This window comes from Taudactylus pleione, unplaced genomic scaffold (assembly GCF_031769625.1).
Source record: "Taudactylus pleione unplaced genomic scaffold, aTauple2 ptg000198l, whole genome shotgun sequence".
Taxonomy (NCBI): Eukaryota; Metazoa; Chordata; class Amphibia; order Anura; family Myobatrachidae; genus Taudactylus; species Taudactylus pleione.
In genome coordinates, this window is record NW_028284600.1 from 12,167,573 (window position 1) to 12,180,958 (window position 13,386).

Genomic DNA, 13,386 nt, shown 5'->3' on the forward strand with positions numbered 1-13,386 from the left:
AGGCAGCTGCGACAGATAAGCCTCATACTAGGCTTGCCATATCATCCCTTTAATTCGGGACACATATGAATTCAAGTCTCCACTTCACCTGGTTTTAATCAGCCACAGAACCTGTGTAATTTACATGTGCACCAAATTAAAGGGATGATAAGGCAAGCCTATGTCTATATGGCTTCTTCAATCCTGCATTAATCGTAAGGTAAATCAACACGTCATTACTGTACTCAGCCTACACTGAAGATTAAGAGAGAATCATTTTTGTATTTTAGTGCACTTAGGTTACAGTATAGAGTAATCCAACAATTTATCCACATTTTTTTTTTTTTTTATAAAATAAAATACAAAAAGACATATGTCTATGAGAAGTAGTCTTAATTTAAAGGCGTCTTTAAGAGGTACAATGGGGAGAAACGTACATACGCTGTCTTTAGCACATGCACAGAACAAAATAAAAAAACATTTTGCTTAGAAAAAACCTGCAAATTGCATTTACGTCCAACTCTACATGAACCCCTTAATGGTTTTGGAGTAAAAGGTTTTGTACAGGAGTCATAAAAATAACATACATAATGCTTGATTGGATATGATGCACCTGTAGACCCTTCAGTACAGACATGTGATTGAGAATGTTCCCATAATATTACATTAGACTATAAGTTCTCTTTATTGTAAGTAAATAAGCCTTTAGCCAAACCTAACAGAATAAACATGTATGCTGATTTAGCTAATACACACACCTTATACACAGTGGAATGCTTTTGCAGTAACACATTCTAGAGAACTTTGAATATGAAATCTAATGGTGCATACACACGATCAGATTTTTCCTTCAGATATGAACGATAACGATTTAAAAATCGTTCAGTCGTTCATATCTGAAGGAAAATCGTTCATATCTGACATGCCTGAACGATGGACGATCAACGATGCGCGTTCCCGTTTGTCAGATAACGATATCTGACATCTGATGGGTTTGCAGTCAGACTTGGACGATTCCATTCATTTTAATGTAGTCAAAAATCGTTCAATCGTTCAAAACTTTGGTAAAATCGTTCAAATCGTTTAATCGTTCATCTGACAAATCTGACCATGTGTACGCTCCATAAAGCTGCATACACACACAATGATTTTGTTACCAACGATTTTCTGAACAATTTTCTGTCAGATTATCTGTCAGATCTTTTTAAAGTGTAATGAACGATTTTTTTGAACTACAAACGATTTTTGCATATTCCCTTACTGAAAATCGTTGAGTTGGTAAGTCTGACTGAACTACAAACGTGAAGGCGCATGAACGATAATCGTTCATCGTTTTAACTCATAAAGTAAACAATTGTTTCAACTATTGACGTTAACGATAATCGTTCAAAAAATCATTGTGTGTGTGTGCACCTTTATGGAGCATATACACGGTCAGATTTGTCAGATGAACGATTGAACAATCTGAACGATTTGACGAACAATTTGAACTATGAATGATTTTTGACTGCATTAAAATTAATGGAATCGTCCAAATCTGACTGCAAACACATCAGATGTCAGATATCGTTATCTGACCATCGGGAATGCGCATCGTTCAGACATGTCCGATATGTCAGATTTTCCTTCAGATATGAACGATTTTTTAAATCGTTCTCTTTCAGATCTGAAGAAAAATCTGACCGTGTATGCACCATTAGAGATGATTTTGATGCTGGCGCAAAGAATTAAAACTAATTCTCACTGTACGTATCTTCACAACTAAGTGTACACTATAATACATTGATCAAATATATTTAGGGCTCATGTACATATTTTCTGTATATTTGTCCATGCAATATCCTAATGCACATTGGTTTAACATTATTATGTATGTACAGGAATCATTGTTCCTTTGGTCATTCATTCTAAAAAGCAGGAAAATCCAGTTTAATCAAAAATGTAAATAAAAAAATATATTGTGTAAACAGACAGACTAAAAACATAAAAGGCTTAACAGTGAATAAAAATAAAACAAAAATTGGATTTCATCCAAAAATAAAACAAAAGAACAACAACATCAACAGCAACATAGAAAACTATAGATTAGCAATGAACTGAACTATCTTGGTTTCACTTTATGAACAGAAGTATGGTGTAAATAGACACATTATATGCTCTCTTACACTATTTGCACCCAAATATCAAAAAATCCTACAACTATACCCATGCAAACATACATTTGGTCTCATGAATACTAAACCCATGGACACATACATTTGGTCCATGATTACTATACCCATTGACACATACATTTTGGTTGCATGATTACTACAGATAAGTCCTCATACATCTAGCCTCAATAAGTCACGCAGCACGCCTCGCCTGATGTGAGTGAGCCGCTAGGTCCCTTGCTACTCTGCTAGCATTGGGCGTCTTTGTCGAATATGCGTCTAAATCGCAATGCGATACAACTAGGGAGCACTAGCAGACTGTGCTGTATGGCCCCCATACACTAGCGACGGATTGTCACAATGCTGTGATCCCCATATGACGGGTTGGAGGGTCGGTGAAATCCAACGAAATATGATTGAGATTTGCAAAATCTGTGAAATTAACATGTATAATATATAAAAAAAACTATACCCATGCACGCATACATTTGTTCCCACGATTACTGTACCCATGCAGGCATACATCTGTTCCCACGATTACTATACCCATGCACGCATACATTTGTTCCCACAATTACTATACCCATGCACGCATACATCTGTTCCCACGATTACTATACCCATGCAGGCATACATCTGTTCCCACGATTACTATACCCATGCACGCATACATTTGTTCCCAAGATTACTATACCCATGCACGCATACATTTGTTCCCAAGATTACTATACCCATGCACGCATACATCTGTTCCCACGATTACTATACCCAAGCACGCATACATTTGTTCCCATTATTACTATACCCATGCACGCATACATTTGTTCCCACGATTACTATACCCATGCACGCATACATCTGTTCCCACGATTACTATACCCATGCACGCATACATTTGTTCCCATGATTACTATACCCATGCACGCATACATTTGTTCCCACGATTACTATACCCATGCACGCATACGTTCCCACGACTACTATAAGCATGCACACATACATTTGTTCCCACGATTACTATACCCATGCACACATACATTTGTTCCCACGATTATTATACCCATGCACGCATACATCTGTTCCCACGATTACTATACCCATGAACGCATACATTTGTTCCCATGATTACGATACCTAGCGTTCCCGCTACGCTGTTTTAGCGGGGCGCGGCGCCCTACCCTCCTTCTGGAGGGCAAAAAGCACCCTGCCCTCACAGCCTGTGGGTGCCGTCTTCACCCGCGGGTCGCAGTGTCCCACGGGTGGGGAAATGTGCGGTGACCCGGTCACCACCGGAGAATAGACGCCGGGCGCATGCGCTCGGCATCTGTTCTCCCTGTCGGCAGCGCTTGGGGGCTGCCTGGCGTGTTCCCGCAAGTGCCGGGCACGCCCCCAAGAGTGACAAAAAGGGGACAAGTCTTAAACACGCCCCCTTTTCAGGGGCGCGCGCACGGAAGTGCCCTCTCTAGCTCCGGCGCCCTGCCTGCCACCGGAGCTGGAGTGAACACTATATACCCCTGCACGCATACATCTGTTCCCATGATTACTATACCCCTGCACGCATACATCTGTTCCCATGATTACTATACCCCTGCACACATACATCTGTTCCCATGATTACTATACCCATGCACGCATACATCTGTTCCCATGATTACTATACCCATGCACGCATACATCTGTTCCCATGATTACTATACCCATGCACGCATACATCTGTTCCCATGATTACTATACCCATGCACGCATACATTTGTTCCCATGATTACTATACCCATGCACGCATACATCTGTTCCCATGATTACTATACCCCTGCACGCATACATCTGTTCCCATGATTACTATACCCCTGCACGCATACATCTGTTCCCATGATTACTATACCCCTGCACGCATACATCTGTTCCCACCATTACTATACCCCTGCACGCATACATCTGTTCCCACCATTACTATACCCATGCACGCATACATCTGTTCCCACCATTACTATACCCATGCACGCATACATCTGTTCCCACCATTACTATACCCATGCACGCATACATCTGTTCCCACCATTACTATACCCATGCACGCATACATCTGTTCCCACCATTACTATACCCATGCACGCATACATCTGTTCCCACCATTACTATACCCATGCACGCATACATCTGTTCCCATCATTACTATACCCATGCACGCATACATCTGTTCCCACCATTACTATACCCATGCACGCATACATCTGTTCCCACTATTACTATACCCATGCACGCATACATCTGTTCCCACCATTACTATACCCATGCACGCATACATCTGTTCCCATTATTACTATACCCATGCACGCATACATCTGTTCCCACGATTACTATACCCATGCACGCATACATCTGTTCCCACGATTACTATACCCATGCACGCATACATCTGTTCCCACGATTACTATACCCATGCACGCATACATCTGTTCCCACGATTACTATACCCATGCACGCATACATCTGTTCCCACGATTACTATACCCATGCACGCATACATCTGTTCCCACGATTACTATACCCATGCACGCATACATCTGTTCCCACGATTACTATACCCATGCAGGCATACATCTGTTCCCACGATTACTATACCCATGCAGGCATACATCTGTTCCCATTATTACTATACCCATGCAGGCATACATCTGTTCCCATGATTACTATACCCATGCACGCATACATCTGTTCCCACCATTACTATACCCATGCACGCATACATCTGTTCCCACGATTACTATACCCATGCACGCATACATCTGTTCCCACGATTACTATACCCATGCACGCATACATCTGTTCCCATTATTACTATACCCATGCAGGCATACATCTGTTCCCATGATTACTATACCCATGCACGCATACATCTGTTCCCACCATTACTATACCCATGCACGCATACATCTGTTCCCATGATTACTATACCCATGCACGCATACATCTGTTCCCACCATTACTATACCCATGCACGCATACATCTGTTCCCATGATTACTATACCCATGCACGCATACATCTGTTCCCACCATTACTATACCCATGCACGCATACATCTGTTCCCACGATTACTATACCCATGCACGCATACATCTGTTCCCACGATTACTATACCCATGCAGGCATACATCTGTTCCCACGATTACTATACCCATGCAGGCATACATCTGTTCCCACGATTACTATACCCATGCAGGCATACATCTGTTCCCATTATTACTATACCCATGCAGGCATACATCTGTTCCCATGATTACTATACCCATGCACGCATACATCTGTTCCCACCATTACTATACCCATGCACGCATACATCTGTTCCCATGATTACTATACCCATGCACGCATACATCTGTTCCCACGATTACTATACCCATGCACGCATACATCTGTTCCCATTATTACTATACCCATGCAGGCATACATCTGTTCCCATGATTACTATACCCATGCACGCATACATCTGTTCCCACCATTACTATACCCATGCACGCATACATCTGTTCCCATGATTACTATACCCATGCACGCATACATCTGTTCCCACCATTACTATACCCATGCACGCATACATCTGTTCCCATGATTACTATACCCATGCACGCATACATCTGTTCCCACCATTACTATACCCATGCACGCATACATCTGTTCCCACGATTACTATACCCATGCACGCATACATCTGTTCCCACGATTACTATACCCATGCACGCATACATCTGTTCCCATTATTACTATACCCATGCACGCATACATCTGTTCCCACGATTACTATACCCATGCACGCATACATTTCTTCTTTACAATATGCAGGAACACAGTATGTCTGAATACACATTTCCTGGATGATTTAGAATTTATTTGTTTCTACTGGTTTTGCATTCACTGTATGTATACATCCATGCATGCATATATTGATATATTATGAGAAGCAGACAGCCTGAGGATCTCTAACAGTTGTGGAACTACTAGAAGCTGACAGGCCATACTGGGACTTATAGTCCCATAAGAGCTACGCAGCACAGGCAGGTAAAGGTCACACACACAGTGTGGCTGGTGCTGTGGCAGTAATGCATGCTGCCTGTACATTGTGCAGACACTATACAGAGTGTATATATACATCAGATGTGTGTGTATACATAGGGGGGTGGAGCTCGGTGTCCCCAGTACATATACACACCAGCAGGGCCCCGGGGACCTCCCGCCGCCCCGCTCCACTCACACACAGCTCCCGTGCCGGCACTGACCCCTTGCTGACCTCCCCAGCCCCCGCCGTCCCGCGCTGACCTCTGACCTCTCCCCGCCGCTCACTCCGAGCTCAGCTTCTCCCTCTCTGTCTGGCTCTTTCTCTCAGCCCCTGGTGTCATTTCCTGCCAGGCGGCCCGACTTCCGGAGCACGTGACCCGGCCTAGCCGCCCCCCTCCTCCTCCTCCTCGCCTTGCACTTTGTTGTCATGGGAACGTGGGTGGGAGGGGATTGAGGTCTCTGGCCTGATGGTGGTGCAGCTCATCCACATATAATACCCCTTGCTACACACTGCACATAACCCTGTGCCTCACCATATGACAGTAGCACATACTGTACAGCAGGGGTCTTCAACCTTGGCCTTCCAGCTGCTGTGGAACTACACATCCCAGCATGCACTGCCACCTTTTTTTATATAACAGCATGCTAAAAGTGCATGCTTTTATGTGTAGTTCCACAGCAGCTGGAGGGCCAGTGTTGAAGACCCCTGCTGTACAGTGTTATAAGGAGAAGCACATGGTTACATTTTCAATTGATGACTTTGGGGGTCTATTCACTCAGGGGTCTCCTTAACTCGCTGCAAGTTTAGACAAGCTTCCGGAGGCATTCATCATGCCTCACTGCCTAAAGCAGGAGTGGGGAACCTTTTTTCTGCCGAGGGCCATTTTGATATATAGAACATTATTCGCAGGTACGGTGCAGGCCACGACCCCTCCGTGTGATGTCACACGGGGCGGACCACAATCGCAGGTGATTAACAGCAATGCCCGGAGCATCTTGAGGATGCTCCGGGGAGCTGTAAGGGCAGCATTGTGACCGTCTGAAGCATCCTAAAGACGCCCCAGGCGGCACTGCTGCATAGATTCAGGCTGCAGGGTGCCATTGTAGGCACCCTGCTAGCCAGATGAGGCTAGCAGAAAAAAGCTCAGAGGGCCAGACCAAATGATTCCGGGGGCCTTATACGGCCCCCAAGCCTGAGGTTCCTCATCCCTGGCCTAAAGTATTACTTCCGAAAAGATGCTCTTTTTGTGGCGTCAGTTTTTCGGAATTGTGACGCTTTTCGCCTGCAGCTGAGGTGTCCATAAAGACTTCCTCAAACTGCATATGAATCGTTGCCACTGCCGCCGATTTTCCCCCACGCCGACTGCGCCGACCTTGCCGCTGTCTGTAACCACAGACACCATTTCCTCCTCCCCCACACCAGTCTATGTGAGCCCTGCCGCCAATCTCTGTACCAGCCCCCTATGCGCAGCTGTCTTTTCTCCCGCATACTCTCACCTGATCTGTCTCCTCGCAGCAGCGCAGTGGATCCTGATCGGAGCCTGGACCGGTGGAGCGACTGAGGTGTGTCCGTGGCAGTGTGGGGGACACTGGGCTACGGCGCCATTGGAGCTCTGCAGATACAGCAGTGTGTACCGGCGGTTGGCTTGACCGCCCATACAAACAGCACGATGAGCAGATATATCTCGGGCATACAATACATTGGCTGATCAATTGATCGGCCAATATATTTGCCAGTGTGTACCCAGCATAAGCCTTGGAGAGAGATAAAGTTGACAGAGATAATAGGGTAGATGTATTAGCTGTCAATATGGGGAAGAAGTATCAGCACACATTATATGCGCTGATAGCGCTTCTCCCCCATGTATTACTGAGGGGTTTGGCGATAATTGACAGGAGGAGGGTAGAAGGTGCAGCAGCCAGCAGTGTGCATCAGTAGTGGGGGCAGAGTGGGACAGCATGGGGGAGAGAGAGGGGGTGCAGCAGCCAGCAGTGTGCATCAGTAGTGGAGGCACAGCGGGTAACCGAGGGGGGAGAGAGAGGGGGTGCTGCAGTCAGCAGTGTGCATCAGTAGTGGGGGCAGAGTGGGACAGTATGGGGGAGAGGAAGGGGGTGCAGCAGCCAGCAGTGTGCATCAGTAGTGGCGACAGAGCGGGTCACGGGGGGGCGGGAAGGTGCTGCTGTCAGTAGTGGGGGCAGAGTGGGACAGCAGGGGGCGTGCAGCAGTCAGCAGTGTGCATCAGTAGTCGGGGAAGAGGGGGTCAGTGGGGGTGGTGCAGCAGTCAGCAATGTGGTGCACCAAAAGTGCAGGCAAAGCAGGTGGGGGGGGGGGCATTCTGAGGTGACCCAGGTCCCAGAAGCAGGAAGATAGACATCACTGCTTCTCGCCATCTGAGTAGCCCAGGCACCCCTGATTGGATAGGTGTTAGAGAAGGGGGCGGGGAGAACAGGGAGAAGGCAGAGACAGCTGTGTTCACTGCTTTTCTCCCGTCAGGAGGCTCTTTACGTCATTCTGAGAAGCAAAATTAATTTAAGAAGCAATCTGAGCTTTCCGTGCTTCTATAAATCACTCTGCTTTTACTACTGTATGGGGAAGCGATACTACACTAATCAGGGGCACCGCTGGAGAAATCTGAGATGTCTCCATGGTAACCCCTTCTGTGAATATGAAGAAGTGAGAAGCCCTGTTATCACTGATAAAGGGCTTTTCACTGCTACATGAATAGACCGCTATGTGTGTACAGGTGCAGTGGTATTGCAAAGTTATGTACACACCAGCAGAATGCCTTAATGCTACAGACAGCCCAGTTGCTTAACCTGAAATAATAAGAACGTATTTAATCCAATAGTCAGTTAATTCCCAAACTCCTTTGGAAAATAATGGCACGGACTCCAGGGGGAATTCAATTCAACGCGCTATTGAATAGTGACGGGAGGGACTCCCGAACCTATTCAATACACCACGCTGTTTGGGCGCGCTAAGGATTTCTTCTCGCACCCCCCTGGGGATGCGAAGAGAAATCCGTCCAAAGGGCAAGGTGCACGGCTGTTTTGCTACATAGCGCGGCGCTAACAGCCGCGCGCCAGGCACTTTGGTCAGAGAATGCTGGTTACCGCGCCTTAACACCCTCCAGTTAGCCCAGGCCCATGTAATTAATACCCGCTACCCTCCCCCTCTCGGCGCCCCTGGCCACATGGGACCCTATCCTCTGGCTTTTCGGACTTCCTGCTCTGATGTTACCAGGGCTGTAATTAGGGTAGTGCCACCTGTGCAACCGCGACCTGTGTACTTTTATGTTTGTAATGTATGCGACTCCATGTATTTTGTTTTGGTATATTCTAAATATTTTATTTGCCAATGCATATATTTTTGTACTTTTCATAAAATTTTAAATAAATATGTTAAGAGACACTAAAAGGAGTAATTAATTGGCAATGACTTAGATATGATGAACCGTTTATGTAATGCCAATCAAGAATAAAATAATGGTACATCTCCAATGAGCTGTAAATCACAGAAAGCCCATCCTGTTACATAATCAAAATATGTCTTTATTAATAAAGTATTATGTGTACGAATCCCCAAAGAAGGGATGCAATTATATTATGTCTTGGGGCCTGATTCAGCAAGGATTGCAATTGCAAAGCTGAATGCAGGCAGCTTTGCAATTGCGATCCTTGCTATTATGCAAATGCAACGAAGGTCGCAGGCTGGGATCACCATCGCGACCATCGTTGGTCGATGGTGGACGGTGCCAGGCCTCTGGCCAGCTGAGTAAGCCTTAGCTTACTCAGATTGTTCTGCTTGCGAGCCCTGGACACTGCGTTCAACGCAGATCCTGGGTTGGCCATTCCCAGAAAATGGGACGACACGCCCCCATTTCCAGGAATGTCGGCCGCACCCGCACCACCCCTTAAATGCCTCTGGCTGTCAATCAGGCAGAGACATTCAAAGGTCTGCGTGCAAATATGCAGGAACCATTCTGCACACTCGCAGAATGGGTCCTGCGCACGCGCAGATTACCAATAATTGGAAATCTGCAATCAGCAGTGCACTTGCGTGAATCAGGCCCTTGGAGAGGTAAATCTCACAATGGTAGACAATATAAAATAGAAATCCAAGTTATATTATAAAACAAAGTATCACAGTATCAGATAAATGTTGCAGGCTTTAAAAAAATAATAAACCCAAAGTTGTCTTAAAACCAAAAATAAAGCACAAAAGCAAAGAAATAGAATTTGTAATCTCACACTGGTGTAGCTGCGACACATTTCACGGATGACCATGGCTTCCTCAGATTTGTTTTAGGTACAGTATTTTCTAGCTACAAAAACATACTGACAAGAATGCTGGTGAAAAAAGTATTAATTGTGCAGACCACTCCCTCTTGTCACCAGCAGGTGGTAGTGTGGAGCCTTACCATATGGGCACACTTTTTATTAATACATCTATAAATACATCTCCTATACTCAAATATACTGACAGTTACTGAGTGCTTGCCTAGAAAAGTATATACTATCCTGCACAGGATCAAAAAGAGGTCAGATGATCAAATGCATATAAACCAGCAGTAAATGGTCACAAGTTTCATTGATAATCAAATTTATAGGAAGTATATATAGTCGATGGAGGTGCTTCCAGAAATCAAATAACAAGTACTTAGAACATGATAATTAGCCTAGGCTAATTAAAAGCAAGTGATTCCTTTGTGGGGCACACTTTTAAATAATAATTGTGTATAACATAGAGTAGAATTAAAATATAACTTTTAATGGTTCTTCCCATTAAAAAAGGGGGTATATTGACTCTGGTATGTAACAAATATTATAGAGTCATCGCCAAGATAACAAGTGCAAATACAGTTACAAAAATCATTCACATATAAATGAAAAAAAATATTTCTTACATATATATATATATATATATATATATATATATATATATATATATATACTGTATATATAGAGCAAATGTTGGGTAAATTGCTCGAATAATTCTCAAGATTGTGAAAATTACTGGTAAAAATAAATCACTTCAATGTGTCAAATGGCAGATTAGGTATAGATCCAAACAATAAATAATCAAACAAACAAACATATAAACTAATACAAATTAAGTGGATATCCAACCTTACATGTTTCTATATCCAGCTTGATTGTCAGCAATAATATAATATATCTCTAATGTTTCTCACTTTATATCTATATTAGAATACCCAGGTTTCCACAGGGTATATAGAGTAATGAATCAAAAAAACTCTAAGGGGTAAATTTACTAAGAATTGCGATAGGTCGAGTTGACCATCTCGGGTGATTTATTAATTTTTTTCCTGCTTGCAAATTTACTAAAGGCAAAAGTCGGGTGAGTTAGAGAGAGATTTCTCTCATCTCACTCGTAAAACTCGGGTGAGATAGCAATCTCGAATCAAATCACCATCGGGCCAAATCGGAAGTACTTTTCACCTAAAACATACATCTCTCAAATGTAGAAAAAATGGATTTGCCCTCCAGCACACTGTAGCAAGGTGATAGTGAAGTGTAAAGGATAGATGTGTAAGGATGAATCAATAAGTGTTAATGAAATGTGAAAGAATTAAAACAACATAAATAATAAACAAACAATTAGAAAGGTGATACAAATATCTATCACATCTATCCTTTATACTTCACTATCACCTTTTTTCCCCTTTTCCTGTGATGCCCTGGGGATGGTCCTTGGCTGGATTTTTTTGGGGGTACCTTGCTTCTCGGATGTGAACCCCTTAATGTTAGTGACGCCAGTATAGAGGAGCCTTGACAATTGGCCTGGCGCTTATTCATATATTTGCAAATGTATGTAACTAATACCTCTGAATCTCTATTATCAAGTGGGATTTAAGTATTTTTTGTTGATTTAGCTGCAGTGTGCTGGAGGGCAAATCCATTTTTTCTGTGTTCAGTGTAAACCCCGCCCTTTACAAGCACCTGTGCTATGTCATTAAGCTGATATGAGCAACCACCATATTTTTTGTTTGCAGTATTGAGAGGCATGAAGGGAGCCAGCATTAGGAGGAGGTGCTGGTCCTTATAGTGCCATGTGGAGGTTTCTGGGGTACCTCCAAGGTGAGTTAGCTCTCAGCTTATACATGTGCTGTTATCATGCAGTACACCAATTTGTAATTATATGACCCAGAGTGGGTGCTACTATTATGTAGCAATAATTATTTTGGAGTGAGCGTTTGGGAGTGGGGCCTCCGGAGTTGTTCTTGCTGGAACTTTTTCAGGGCATCACCACTTAATTCACATAGAATATTTTTATCACCTTTCTAATTGTTTGTTTATTATTTATGTTGTTTTAATTCTTTCACATTTCATTAACACTTATTGATTTATCCTTACACATCTATCCTTTACACTTCACTATCACCTTTTTTCCCCTTTTTGTTTGATGCCCTGGGATGGTTCTTGGCTGGAATTTTTTTGGGGTACCTTGCTTCTCGAATGTGAACCCCTTAATGTTAGGGACGCCAGTATAGAGGAGCCTTGACGGTTGGCCAGCGCTTATTCATATATTTGCAAATGTATGTAACTAATACCTCTGAATCTCTATTATCATGTAGGATTTAAGTATTTTTTGTTGATTTTGCTACAGTGTGCTGGAGGGCAAATCCATTTTTTGTGTTCAGTGTAAACCCCGACCTTTACAAGTACCTGTGCTATGTCATTAAGCTGATATGAGCAACCACCATATTTTTTGTTTGCAGTATCTCTCAAATTTACCAAGAATTGTGATGACAAGCTCGGGTGAGATCTGTCAAAATCACTTTTCAAACTCTCAACTCCCTGAGCTGCGAGATGGTCAGCAACATACACAACTCATTGTGATTTGTGTATGTTTTTTTCCTGTAAATGGTTCAAATAGTGTTAATTTTCCAATAAAAATTATGAGAGGTCCCTCCCCAAAAGATTAACTGGCCCCGGGCTTGGCAGCCAGTCCTGGTTCTTAAAATTATGGGGAACAAAATGTGTAGGGTTCCACTGTAAATTTACGAACCAGCACCAGGCAACAGGGACAGAGCTGGTTTTAAATATAGGGTTAAAAAAATTGGCGTGAGGTTACCCCTATATTTAAAACCAGCCCAGGACCCTTTCTAATGGGGGACTGTTGCCACAGCCAGGGGAGCCCTATCACCCGCCTCCCAGCCGCAGCATCAGCCCTC

General features: G+C 43.6%; 1 protein-coding gene across 7 annotated transcripts in view; it reads right to left on the minus strand.

Moving 5' to 3' along the window:
- PHC1 (polyhomeotic homolog 1) overlaps nucleotides 1–6,586 on the minus strand; it is a 37,003-nt gene extending 30,417 nt beyond the window's left edge. For 2 of the 7 annotated variants that reach the window (XM_088476904.1, XM_088476900.1), the window contains exon 1: nucleotides 6,449–6,586. The gene's annotated coding sequence lies outside the window, so the exon portion shown is untranslated. Of the gene's footprint in view, nucleotides 1–6,408 lie in introns of all 7 variants that reach the window. The other 5 variants (XM_088476901.1, XM_088476903.1, XM_088476902.1 and 2 more) reach the window with 5 other exon arrangements.
- Between the last annotated feature and the right edge of the window lie 6,800 nt (nucleotides 6,587–13,386).